Below are 13,817 nucleotides of genomic sequence, written 5' to 3' on the forward strand. Positions count from 1 at the left end.
TTCTCTTCTCTTCTCTTCTCTTCTCTTCTCTTCTCTTCTCTTCTCTTCTCTTCTCTTCTCTTCTCTCATCTTTTGCTCAGAATTGTCACTTTATTGCAACTGTCAGAAGTAACTGGGTGCTTTTCTCAATAAACTGACCTTTCTAAATGATCTATTTTAATACTGTTCTTGCTTTCATTAGTAATATTCCATGTTTGATGTTAGCTTTAATAATATGTTGAGAAAGAAAGTTTTAAAAGCAAAGGCAATTGGTCAGCAAGAAGACAGCCATGGTATTTAACCTGGTTACATGTTCCATTATAAAATATTCTCACCAGGAAAAGGGATTTTACTCCTTTTTTTCCTCATCTTCCTTTTAAAGAACTAGTGCATTTTTAAATATGTCTTAAATAAGTTTGTGATTTTTGGCATCTTAAGGTGCCAGAGCAGAGAAATGAACTGTAAATGAGAAACATCAAAAGTAACTTAGAATTTTTTAATATTAAAGCGATGAATCACAGTCCAAATTAACAAGTAAAGGATTCCGCCTATAATGAAATCTTTTTTTCTAACATAACACTTCATTATAAAGGGAGTTTTTCTATAATAGTAGCAAGTGTAATTACATTTTTATATATAATTAGGACATTATTATCATTTCACCATATCAAAGTTCATTATAAGACATCTCCAATGCATTTTTCATAGAGCAAAAATAAAAAGAGAACAGGGGTCCTTCAATTAGACTGGTATAAGGACATCCACAGAGACTGAGGGAAGCTGATCAAACAGCTTAGCCCAAAAGGGACCAGGTAGAAACTCATTGCTTCTCTGGCACAGGGAAGTTGCACTTTTACATATCCTACTTGTTATTAATTATGCTCTTCACCCTCCTCGTATACCACTGCATTGTTTGGGAGAGAAAAACGCTTTTAAAGTTGTGAACCACCAGAATTGAATATGGAAGATATGAAATATCTGTATTCTATTTATCTGAGTCACGAGATCTCCTCTACCTTCTCGGGCATGTGGCTGTTATGGCCAGGAAGACACACCTCTGTCACCAGAAGGACATGCAGATGGAATCCACGTAAAGTGATCCATTGTTTTTAGATTGGTTTCAAAGTCTTTAGGTTTTGTTTATTTTCTAATTTGAAAAACAATTTGACACTTTCCTCTTTCAAAAATCCCTTTTTTCCTGAGTAAAGTGAGGAATAAGGAAGGGAGAATTACTACAAGAACAGTCAAATGTCATGTTGATTATTAGTTTGTACATTCCTCAAACATTGATAAAATTAAGCATAATTTGATTATGCTCCACTTAATTTCCTTCTCCAGTAGGATTTTTTTTGCTGGTCCACCCACACACGTAAATCCCTGCACACTTTTCCAACCACCATAAGAGGTGTGTTCTCTTCCTCCTTTAAAAAGCATGTAAAAGCTGTCTGGTAGAGCCATAGGATGGACAGTGATTAATTTGAATCAGCATTAGGCTGAGTATAGTACATCCCATTTATCTGTTGGTCTAGAAGTAGGAGATAGGTAGATTAAATCACAAACCCAGTAGGAAATTGATTATTTCTAATGCCATTTAAAAAAAAACTGCAGTCATTTGCAAAGTTGAGAATAAATCGTAGTGGAATCCTGAAAATGTGGCTTTAGATGTTGCACCTGTGTGTGTGTTCTGGGATTTGGAAGGGGAACCACCTCGTGATGTTGGACTGTGGTAAATAGTGTTTGTCAATGTATACATGTTCCTTCTCCAAGAATGAACTAATACACACATAATGCTCACAAGTATGTGGCAACAACTGGGTGAAACAGATTATGGAATACAAAAATACTTTAAATCATTACAGGTAAAATTGTCTGTTCATCTGAGAGGTGCCTAACTCGGGTGCTCTGCCTGCTTTGCAGGCTGAAAGCACCTCAATGGGTGATCAGGTTTGGGCACTGGGCAGTGCCTCCTTTGAGGCAGTTCAGAATAGCACAAGAGGTGCTTGGTACAGAAGGAATGCACACCAAAAAGAGGGGAGCTGCTTTCTTATGTTCAGTTCCAGGCTGCTGCTATGCTAGGAAAAATTCAAACCCATATTGAAAGTATTCTAAGGAAGGATGCCATTCCAAAAAAAAAAAAAAACCCTCAAATCAAAAGTCTCCCCTTTATTTTGACTCTGTAACCCTGGCTGATAAAAGCAGACTTAGAACAGATTGTGGCTACACAATGACCTCTGCTGACAAAGCTCCACCTGCTTTAGTCAAAGCTTGGTCCTCACCACACTGCTCCCTGCCACCCCTGTGCTGGCAGATGGCTATAATGCAGACTGGCTCAGGGATAAGTAAGAGGGAAAATGTGTGGAAGACCCACCTGATGAGGAATCACAAACATTTTGCTATGATTCTGTTCTAGAGATGGTTCATATTCAATGTATTTCTAACAACAATAAGTTTTTGTCAGGTTGCTTTCTGCACCTGAGCTGAAGGGAATGCTTGGCTATACAAGAATTGTGGTGATCTCCAAGTCTTACTGGCATTACAATATTCAATGATGACCAGAAGTTAGATGATTGATTGTATACTCAGGTGGGAATTTGCAGAGAGCTGACTCTAGTGATTGGCATTTTATTTTGCTCATCTCAAATGATACCTTTGGTAGTTAAGCAACACATTTCAGACCTGCATTTTGGAGAACACTCCCAATTAACTTCTGATCTTGGGCTGCTGTAACACTTCACTATGCTCTGTATCTGGCAAAGATTGAAGGTGAAACCCCATCACACACTGCCCACAGCCCTTTGCTCACCTGCAGGAAAGCTGACAGGTAGAACAAGCTCAATGCTTTTTTAGAGCAATAGTGTAAACAGATATAACATCCCTAAATTAAACCAGATGGATGTTCTTCTGTTCTTAAGTTTCGTTTGTTCACTTTTTGACTTTCTCCTTTCTTTTCCCTAATAGCAACTTCAGTTAATTATTTACATTTAGCTTGGGATTATCTCCTGGTTCCTTGTTTTCCTTGTCTCACTTTCACTGGAATTAAAACTTTTCTACGCAACCATCTGTAGGCAGTTATATTATCCTCTATATTATATAGAGGATATAATATATATCTATATTATGATATATATTACATATTCTATTAAGCTATATTGTAATATAGAATATATATAGGATATAAATATAGCTATATTATCCTATATATTATTTTCTGGTGATATTTGCCAGATATCACCAGAAAAAAAAAAAGTCATAAAAATGTGTGAAACCATGAGAGGAGGAAGAAACTTCCACATCATTATATTCCTTTATTTCTGAGAGAGTCAAGCAACAGCTGATGTTTTAGATACACCTATGAAGTTTTTGCAACAGAATGATACGAGCCTCTGTCTGCAACCTGGGCAGCTGAAACCAAATGATGACATTGCTGTAATGCTCATCCTCCCTGCAGAGCCCCTTGCCCCTGGGTTCATCAAAGCACTGGCCATGGCTGTAGGATTTGAGCTTGGAGTGACCCATGCCTGATAAACTCAGAGAATGAGCAAAGTAGGCTCTTGTCTGTTTGAAAGACTGTAGATGTCCCCACAACCATTCACCACTTCAGAGTCTGACTTTCCAAGTATTTATGCAGCAGCTGTTTGCCCTTTGGCCTTTTCTATAAATTACTTTTTTATACTCACATAGATACGTGGTGACAGCACTGTGAATTTCTGGTGCAGGAGTGCTGAGCTGGAGGAAATCAAATCTCAAAGACCTCACTAAGATGCTGAGAGTCCAGTTTCTTGCACTGAAACTTTTAACACTTTTACTTCTACCTGATATCATTTAGTTTTCTGTGGCACTGAGCACTGACACAACTCTTCATAGCTGCAGTTGTGACAGGCCAATATCTTTTAGACAAAGAAGGAGCAGGAGGAGAACAGAAAGAGAAAATATAGACTCAGGCATCCAAAATGCAAGGGACCTAAAATGAAGAACAATAAAAATTATCAGTCAAAATTTCTGTCTTGGTTTTGCCTCTCTGTAAAGGATCTTAACAGCTACATCTCTCAAAAACTCATTTTAGGGATTTTAGTATTTGCTAAAGTCCTGAGGAAATATTTTCTGTTCTCTTTAATTAAGTTCTTGGGAAGAAAGTGAGTTTAGTGTTAGCGTGAATCTGTCTGCCTTTGCCTTCTCTAGAAATATTCCTGTCCCCAGTAAATGGTCCATATTGCACTTAAAATACAGCAGGTAGGACAAATTAAAATTTTTTCTGTGGGAGCTTTGCTCTCTTTATTACTGTATTCTTGCAGCAAAATAGATGTTTGTCCATAGAGGAAAAGAAATACATTAATAGGGGTGTGTTTTGTTTCCTACTTCAATTTAACCTTTGTTTTCAAATATGGGTTTCAGGCCCATGAAATAATATTGCCATTTCACTCAAGTCAGTGATTGCAACAGAAAACGTCTCCTTGGCACTGCTTCCACCTCCCTTCCTGCTGGATAATCCCACTGCTTTGGTACCCGGGCTCTGGTGCCGTGCCCTTCACACACCCTGACTTGTGATGTGGGAAGGGCCCTGGTTCCAGCTCTACAATGTGGCTTTTCCCTGCCCTGACCCTCTGGCCCTCAGCACGCACACGCTCAGGATGAATGTGAACTTCCAGAGCAATAACCAGAGATTCTCCCCCAAAAAGAGTGGCCATGCTCTTTAGGAGTAACAGGAATAGTCGTTTGTGTCTCTTCTCCTCTTGAGGGCTAGTTCTATTCTCCTCTTACTGGGGTGAGGTGTGCTTGCCATTTAAAACAGTAAGACGATAAATAAATGAGTTTTTCTCTCACACAAATATTAACACAGTTCTCTGCAAACTTTGGCATATATCAGAGATTTTATTTAACTTAGAGCATGCTCTGGAACTTAATGACCAGGAGTGTTAGAAGAATTTTATTTCAACAGAAGTGTGATTCTGCTGAGCTTGCAGAATTCATGAACCTTGATCGGGAGGTACAGGCCCGTAGTTCTTCCTGTAGCCCCAACTGATGGTGTATCCATCCTCAGGAGCTGCTGTTCTCTGTGCAGAAATACACCTGCTCAGGGAGGGTAGGATCAATGTGGGAAAGGAGCAGCACGGAGAACCCATCATTGCTTTGTCCACTAGTTAAACCTTATCTCTGACATCAGGTTCAGTCAGTTAAATTTCCATTGTATTCTTTCTTTTACTAGTCTTGATCTTTAGGCAGTCTCAACATAGCAACTTCTATTTTTTTGAGGAGAGGAAGTACCTTTTTAAATCATTAAGGCCAAATATATCCCTTACTGTTGGCATTCTCCTTTCCTAGGAACAGGTTTCAGCATGAACTGATTGTTTTGATGTTGACAGTAATGTGCTTCTAGTGATGTACTGTCCAGTACAGCCAATCTGCCAGTGCCCATCCAATGAGGCATTTCTCAGAAAATTCCCAAGCATGCTGCAAATGCACTGGCAAATTGTAATACTGTTTGAATCCTCACCCTAGTTTTGACCAACTGAATCACTGTTCAAGTGCAGGGTATGCATTGCCTCAGTTATTATAATAGGACAAACAATTCATAAAATAAACACAGAAGAAGAAATAAAATCAGTCAAATCAAAATATGCACCCCAGAACAAAGCTATTAAAAGATTACTGAGAGGTACTTCAAGGACTGTGATGTCTGTCAGATATGTAGTATTAGAACTAGATGAAATGATTCAACTGATGCATCAAGTGTTTTCAGTATAAGTGGGAAAACTCAGTGAGGAGACACAGCCCTTGAGCTGGGTAAGCAGCATGACAGCTGGTGGAAAAAATGACAAAAACCATTTGCATAGAGCAATTCATTTCTACAGGATGGTACTGAGATAAGCTCAAAGTTGCCTGCAATTGAGCAAATAATATCTGAATCAACTGGCAAAAGCACAGACTGCCTCACAAACACTCAATTTTGTATTAAACAAGCAATTGTTTACCCTAATCTCCACACTACAGAGTATAAATGGAAGGCTGAGAGACAATATAGATTACATTTTCTGAAAAGAATATTAATGCTGCCAGCCAAAATGCTAAGAAGACTCCTTGAGATAAATATGCTGTTGATCAGCATGCTCAGGTCTAGTAATTTGAAGTTAGCAGAAACTCAAAGTAGATCGTGTCTGCAACACCTTTTTGCTTCTAAAAGCAAGCTAGGGAATTATTACTAAAATAAGGGAAAGACAAGAGAAGCAATGAATGCCAAGGGGTCACTTGCTCTCTGTTATGAGTATACCTTAAATCTGGAAAGGCTAAAGCAATGTGACATCCAGCCATACCTGACATATGCCTTCTTCCTAGTGAGGAAGGGCAGACTAAGAGATTATTAATATCTGTAAGTTTTCTGAATTAAATTGCCTCCAAGCATTTAAGGTGTCAGTTGAACAGAGATGCAGCGTGGACATAACCTGCTTCACTTCAGTATTGTGGTGGGGGAAAACAGGTGTATCCTGTACATCACCCTGCAGCAAGTGACCAGAGGTTTCATGTACAAACGCTGGATTCAGAAAGTAGGGACAAACAGATAACATGGTGCCAATGTGAAAGTGTCTGAGCCATCTGCTCCAAAAAGGACACCAGGTAGCTTTCACATCAAACCTGCTGTTATCAACAGAATGCAAATCATGAAAGTAATGAATTGGCTTTTTAAATACAAAATTTGGCCAGTTCAATCTTGCAATTTGACAATTGCAAATTAATTTGAAAATGAGTGAGGCTAGCCATAACTTCCCTGAAAACCGGCAGGAGTGGCTTCAAAATAGTTTCCATGCATGCAGCTGAAATATAAACATTTGTGTTATTTGTATGCCACTAATATTCCCTAACTTAGATTAATCCTACAAGAAAGAGATTATGGTATAGATCCAACCTTGAAAACAGCAGAATTACAATATTGTAACAGAATATGTCTTAAATTTTCAACCTACAAAAATAGAAAAAATGTTAAAGGCTCCAAATCTACCAACCAGACTAGTTATGAGACAGTTTTAAGAGAGTCTGGAAACATGCAAAGATGTAAACAACAAGAAACAACTAAATGTTTGTTGATCTGTCAGTGTTGCCAAACATCAGGAGCAAAGGACCTTGTGCATAGTGAATTCAAAGAATAAGGACTATCCCAGTAACTCTCTCTAATACCCAGGCCACTAAAACCTGAGCTCTGAAGAAGGAGAACACATCCCAGATAGAAGTGTGAGTGCTCTGAGAGTTGCCACATGCTGGCCAAACATCACTCAGGTTAGCAGCGGCCTGAGAAGGGAGAGTTGCCATTACCAAAGCAAAAGCTGCCAAATCTGTATTTTTTTCTGGTGTGAAACACGTAAGATAAATATACGAGCAGAAGAATACGAAACCAGGCACAAAGTCCACGAGGTGTTGTATCTAAAAGGGAGGTCTGGGCAGATTATTCCACTGCCTCTTTGCAGCCTTGCTTTCAGTAAGAAATATTTGGTTCTCAGCTGTAAAACTGTTATTGTGTATTTTATTATAACTAAAGGTTTCTAATTATCATCATCCATGGAGCTAAACTGACATTTCCTAATTACTTTTTTTTCCCCAGTTATCTGAGCAAGTGTGGCAGTGCTGTTTAGATTAGGTTTGTTCTGTTTCACCAGGATATTTTAGAACAATGTGATTATGCATGGTTGCACCTCGCTAGCTACTACTATCATGACAAGTACAGAAGTTAAATTATGAAGCAAACGTAAGCTTTGAAGAAATTTTTATTTAATCTGTATTCCCCTGTTTCATCTGCTCATCCATCCAGCACAATCTGCATCATTATTAACCACACCATATTTCTAAAAAAGGAGTGTAAAAAGTAAGACATCTGTGTTATAGCATTAATATATTCAAAGGTTTTTACTTTCATCTTCCAGGCATTAACACTGTGTAAGTGCAATGTAGGCGCAACTTACAGCCTCGATGAGATACCACAAGAAAAACGTACTAAGTGTCAAAAAAGAAGGAAAAGAAGATACAAGTAGACCAAGTATTATGCAAAAAGAGGACTTTTATTCGTAAATAGAGCGCTTTTGCCTATTGCTCCGATATACATTTATTTCTAATTGCTACCACAATTTTTAAGGCACTGAGGCAAGCCTCCAGCAGTGTGCTGAAGGTGTGTTTGTGCTGTTATGCCCTCTGGCTTTGCTGCCAGCCTATTCCCTTAGATCAGAGCCAGAAGGCAGACTGTTTTCGAATACCGATCACCTCACCCGGACCTAATCCTTTGAGTTCTCTTTGGCATCTATTCCTTCTGCCAGTTTCCTCTTCTGTTCCTCTCTTTTCTTCTGAAGTTGACAACAAAGACATCCTCAGGGCCCTCCTTGATGTAAGACCACTCTTGATGTTGTTACAGTGTGGTTTTTTTTTTTTTTGTACCCTAAAGTTGTGCTACTTTTATATTCAGCTAGCACAATATTTGCACACCAGAAGATAAAGAAAATGAGAATATGTTACACAGAATGATAGTTTCTTTTTTATTTGTACACCTTGGTCCTTTCAGTGGAAACCTTTATTCTTTTTCTGTCATTCATCTACATACCTGATCAAGAACCTAAAGGTATCTTTTTACAGGCTGTGCTGCTTATATACCTTAAATTGGCCTGACCTGCCACTTTTAATTTTAAAAAGATGGCTGTATGGGATGTGGATGAATATGGAATTTCTATGAAGCACAAAACTTTTGAACGGTTCCTGTCCTCTGTGATAGTGAGTTTTAAAAGGGAAATCTCCAAAGAGCTAATTAGTAGACAAGTAGAGCTCAGGCTGAACAAAGCTGAAAAGATAGCAGATAACTAAAAGGACCTGGCCATAGCTGACAAAAATCAAAGCACTGACAGAGAGCTGGCAGTAACCTTGGGCTGCTAACTGACAGGGACAATAAAAAAAGCCTCTGAGTGTGGCAGAGAGTGACAGCCACAACCACAGGCTCTCTGAAGGGCCTGAAACCTCCACCAAAACGAAGATATAATCTTCTGCCTGGCAGCACCATACACTTTTCCCTCCCTTTCCAAACTGGAGAAATTGGAGCTTGTCTAAATAATTCTGCTGCATGAATGTGAACTGAGAATGGAAACGTCCAAGACTGGCATGCAAAGTTTAGTGGCAAACCTGTGGTCTGAGGGGACACGTCTGCAAAAATGTAAGTTTGATTGGGGGACAGTGGAGGTTTCCTTTGCTTACCCTGACACTTTTGCTGGAGCAGCCACATGGTTGTTTGTCTCTCTGTAAGTCCTCATGAGATAAACATTCAGCACAAACTATAAAAGATATTTATGCACCCTGAAATGTAATATAAAATGGAAAACACAATTAGCTTCTCTGCAGTTGGCAGGGCAAAGGGAGATGCTCATTGCTGCATTGTATTCATAGAGGAAAATGTGCTTGATCTGATTCTAGAAGTCACTTACATGTCACTTAATAAACTGTGGCAATACTTCGTATTTGTATGCCCTCACTGATTGTAAACATTTGCACACTGTGATCAACAACCTGTGAAACACTGTTCAGCAAATAATCATTCACGAACTAAGACACTGAGGAAATGCACACATGTAGCAGGTAACATATTGGACCAGCAACCACGCAAATGAGTTATGCTAAAAAGCCATGGAAGTTATTTCAAGAGACAGTAGAGTTGGTAACTGCAGGGAAACTAAGGCTGTAGGGTGCTATTATGAAATAGTATCATCATTCCTGAAATCACCATGAGAAGAGACTGAGTGTTGCTTTTGGGCATATTAATGTTAAGACAGAGATTCTAATCTTGGTGTTCTTCCGGCAACCAATTTTACTTCTTTCATATAGTGAAACAGCGACTGACCATTTTCAGAGGTGGCCAGTTTCTTTTATCCTAAAAGCTATACTGAGCTTACTAAATATCAGCAGTCCCCTCGAGCTCTGGAAAACTAACACAATTACTTGGGAAATCTCTTTTGTTTTGTGGAAGGGATGGAGATGATTTTAAGGTTAAAGAAGAGCTGAATTTCCTTTATGCGCTCCAGAAAATCACAACAGCACTTAATAGTTTTTGTCCTAAACCCATCACTATGACCCAGTGTCTGGATGTGTGTTTAACTTGGTCTTTCAGCTAAAAGGTCAGTTATGAAATGTCATGCATGTATTTGAAGCATTAAATATGGCTTAGAAGTAATATCTGCTCCAGATATGCAAGAAAAAGTCAGTATTGTTATTTGAATTTGTTTAAAAGTTTAAAAATGTCTAAGTCATTTTTTAAAAATTAAGACTGCTCTTTGATAGTTTCCATCTATCTGCAAGCCAGAGCAAATCCAAAATCTTATAGAAATTGGCTAAAACCTCATAAAAGAGATAACCTTTTACTTCATTTTTACCTGTAATTTAGCAATCTCGGGATTGGGAAGTTCTTTTATTTAGAAATTGTAGTTCTAAACCAGAACACAGACAGGTGGCTTAAGAGATCCTTTGTGTGGCGGGACAATTACGTGCCACAGAACATCCTGCAGACAGCCCGTAGTTTACATATGCAGTCAGAGCTATCCTCTGTATAAGAATCTTGATTAAAAAGACTGTCATGGGATCCTCTGATTGTTAATGTTCTTTAAATTTCATTCATCCTATTTGTCACCTATTTTCATTTTCTGTTTCATAAGACCAAAACAGCCTTTGACTATGCTTCATTTCTCCTTCTTCTAAACCATGCTCTTCTTAGTCTTTGGCCTGACCTGTCCCCCTAAGATTTCTTTTTCCCTTCTTTCATGCTGCATGTTCTTACAGTCTCTTTTTAAGCCTTTGAGTTCTTCTTCATGGCTCCCACTTTCTTCTCTGCAGGTGTCCCTCATTCCTTGCCTAGATGCATTTCACTTTCACCCCCTGCACAGGATACATTTCCCTTCCCTTTCTCTCAGAAAGGAACTCTGCTCTTCCAAGAGTGTATTCTTTATTCAATTTATGACACAACTCTGGAAACACATATGAACCAGAACATAAAAGGGCCAGCAACAATATGGCCACCTCCTTTCTTGAACTGAAGTGTTTTTCTCTGTTTTACTACAGCCACCCTTCCTTCTCTGTTCTTACACCGATACAGCTGAAGAGAAAAGCTTTTAAAATCCACTTTTGTTAATCTTTGTGCTTTAAATTCCTCACTGACTAAAGGGCTGGTACAGGTTAACATAGACATATATATACTAAAGCCCTTGTAAATTGGTTTTGGAAGGTAGCACTGTACTGCATTCAAAATGCATACAGTTATAAGGGTGACATTCATTTCTAGTAGCAACTGAAACAAAATTGGACCAGTTTAACTGAGATTGACATTAATATATCACTGAGCAGTTAGTTATATCACATGAATTAGATATTATAAATTCAAGAATCATTTGTTATGCTTTTAGTACAAATTTTCCTGACATAAGTGAGATAGAGACAAATAGCCAGTCACAAAGATGTCATTTGGTCTCTTGGGGCTATATTGATGATTCCTGCTGAGAAACTCTAGCAGTAGTTTACTATGAAATAAAAAGTGGAACAGGCATCTATGTTTTGGTAGGGTCCCTCACTTTTTAGTATTGATTTTTATGAGGAGTGTATGTTTGTGTGTGTTTTGGCAGAAGAAACACCATTGAGAAACTGAGTTTTCTCCATTTAACTAACATTAAAAGAAATGTCATAACGTAATGATGAGTTCTACTTCATTGCTTCTTCCAGCAGAAGAAGAACAGCTTTAAGCAATGAGATTTGATTTTGGGTGTTACTTAGATAAGTCTCTACTTTCTTTTTACCAGAACTACTTTGCACAGCCCTTCTGGTTGTCAGTGTACTTACTCACAGCTCTAGTAATTACCTTCAAACTGTGGACACCTAAAAAAAAAAGTTAATTGTTATTATTTGCATATCCTATTTTTATTTTTGTAGGTTGCTTCTGTGTTGTTACATTATGTTGAATTGTTCAAAATCTTTCCTCCCTGAGGTTTGTGGGAATTTAGTAGCAAACTTAGAAATGCTGCCTCCTTATTCTGCTTCAAGACAAAAATTCAGAAATGACAGAATTTTCTCTTGGGTAAATATTCTGTCTTCTAATTCACCCGAACACTGACACTGATCTGTGCTCTGGCTGTGTAAGCTTTCTCAAGTAGTTTTTTGTGACTTGTGGGCAGCACTTGTGGTCAGTGAGCATTTCTGATCCTTAGAGCCAGCAGATGGGATCTGTTTGTCTACGGCACTGTGGCAGCTGCAGGAGTCGTTCTTGAAATGTTAAGGCTTCCTTTCTTTAAATAAAAGTATCCACTGCCCAAAAGACGACTGATGAACATTGTGCCCATTCAGAAATGTCCACATGGGGATGTCTGTTAAAGAGCAGCTCTTTTTATTTATTGTATCCTTGCTAGCATGATTTGAGTCTTCCTGTTAGGCTGCCTTTTACCCAGGTCTGTAGAGTGGAATGTGTCCTCTCTGAGCCCCTCTGTGCACACAGAACCCGTTGGCACTGATGAATAACTAGATGCTGCTGTGAGCCTGTGAGGACTGGGGCCTCATGGGCCTCATCTGACTCTTCTGAAACTAGTTCTACATTGCAGTGATGTAAATGAAGGCTCCCCTCGTACAGTAGTGAGAAGCAAGAGCAGCTATATGCTTGAAGTGCCTTTTCTTTTAATATGCACATCCCTTGAATGCTACCTGAAATGACCAACAGCAGAATGTAAAAAGGAAAGCTGAAGCTTCCCCAAATCATCTGTTACAGCAGGACTGAATATTTACTGAAGAAACATAGTCACAAAATTAAATTAATATGAATGCTGCCAACACAGGCTCACAGAGAAAATGTGGAGAAATCTAAAAATCTCTTTTCTCCTAGTCATACTACACTGCACATCCTTCTGTAGTTTTCTTTTTTTTACACATAATAAAGCTATCACACACTGCATGCATACTGTGGTCCACTTTAGAGATTTTTTTGGAGCCAGGAGTTTCTTTAAGCAGCAGCTACAAAGAATTATTTTGTGTATATCTGGTTTGTGAGAACTGTGTCTGGAAAGTGAATACAAAATTTTCTCTTATTAATATAATTTTGAAGCAGTTTCTGTTGCATTAGTTGAATAAGATCTTTTTCAGTCTTTTCATTAAAAGAATTTGCTTTCTTCTTCATAAAAAATTTTATTTAAAAAAAAATCTTTTATTTAAATGAAAATCAATAAAACCTATGTCAAAGCTATTGCTGCTAAGTGCATTGTAGAGACACAACAGACACTCTAATGGTTGCTGGAGTTTTTGGTTTCTGTTATGAGGAAATGGCTTCTGGTAAAATATACTTGCTGGAAATATGTGTGCAAACTGTGGGTTTGCCTATTTTTGATGGACAAATAATAATATCTGGAACCATGGATGTTTTCTTCCTACATTTATTTGGCAAAGAACAACAGAAATTTTCCTTTCGGAGATTCATCTCCCCCCTGTAATGCATTCAAGCTGAGCTAAATCTGGTGTCTCTCCATGTCAAACAGGATGTGTGTGCTTGCTGTGGTGGGATTGCTCACAGGGAATCTTGCAGTTGCTTCCAAATTGTTTCCAAAATATATGAGTTTTATGGTTTGAGTTACTGATTAAAGGTCACTTCTCTATTTGTATTCTACTTTGACACTTCAGATGAGATGAAATTCTTGAATTATAAAGCTATTTAGGCAGCTATGAATTGTGCTGAGCAGTGAGAGCTCAGAGTTCAGCTCCCTGCTGACTAAAAAACCCCCAGATTGTTCCCCTAGAAGCTTCAAGGGCTGATTTTTTGAAGAGACTTTGTTGAGACAATAAACTGCATTTTTGGAGCAGTC

At 38.4% G+C, this 13,817-nt stretch overlaps 1 protein-coding gene across 1 annotated transcript in view; it reads left to right on the forward strand.

Annotated features, from left to right (window-relative positions):
• TTC29 (tetratricopeptide repeat domain 29) overlaps positions 1-13,817 on the forward strand; it is a 237,561-nt gene that overhangs the window by 65,299 nt on the left and 158,445 nt on the right. The gene's annotated exons all lie outside the window — the stretch shown is intronic.

Source organism: Lepidothrix coronata, unplaced genomic scaffold, assembly GCF_001604755.1.
Source record: "Lepidothrix coronata isolate B3197 unplaced genomic scaffold, Lepidothrix_coronata-1.0 Scaffold79, whole genome shotgun sequence".
NCBI classification, from domain to species: Eukaryota; Metazoa; Chordata; class Aves; order Passeriformes; family Pipridae; genus Lepidothrix; species Lepidothrix coronata.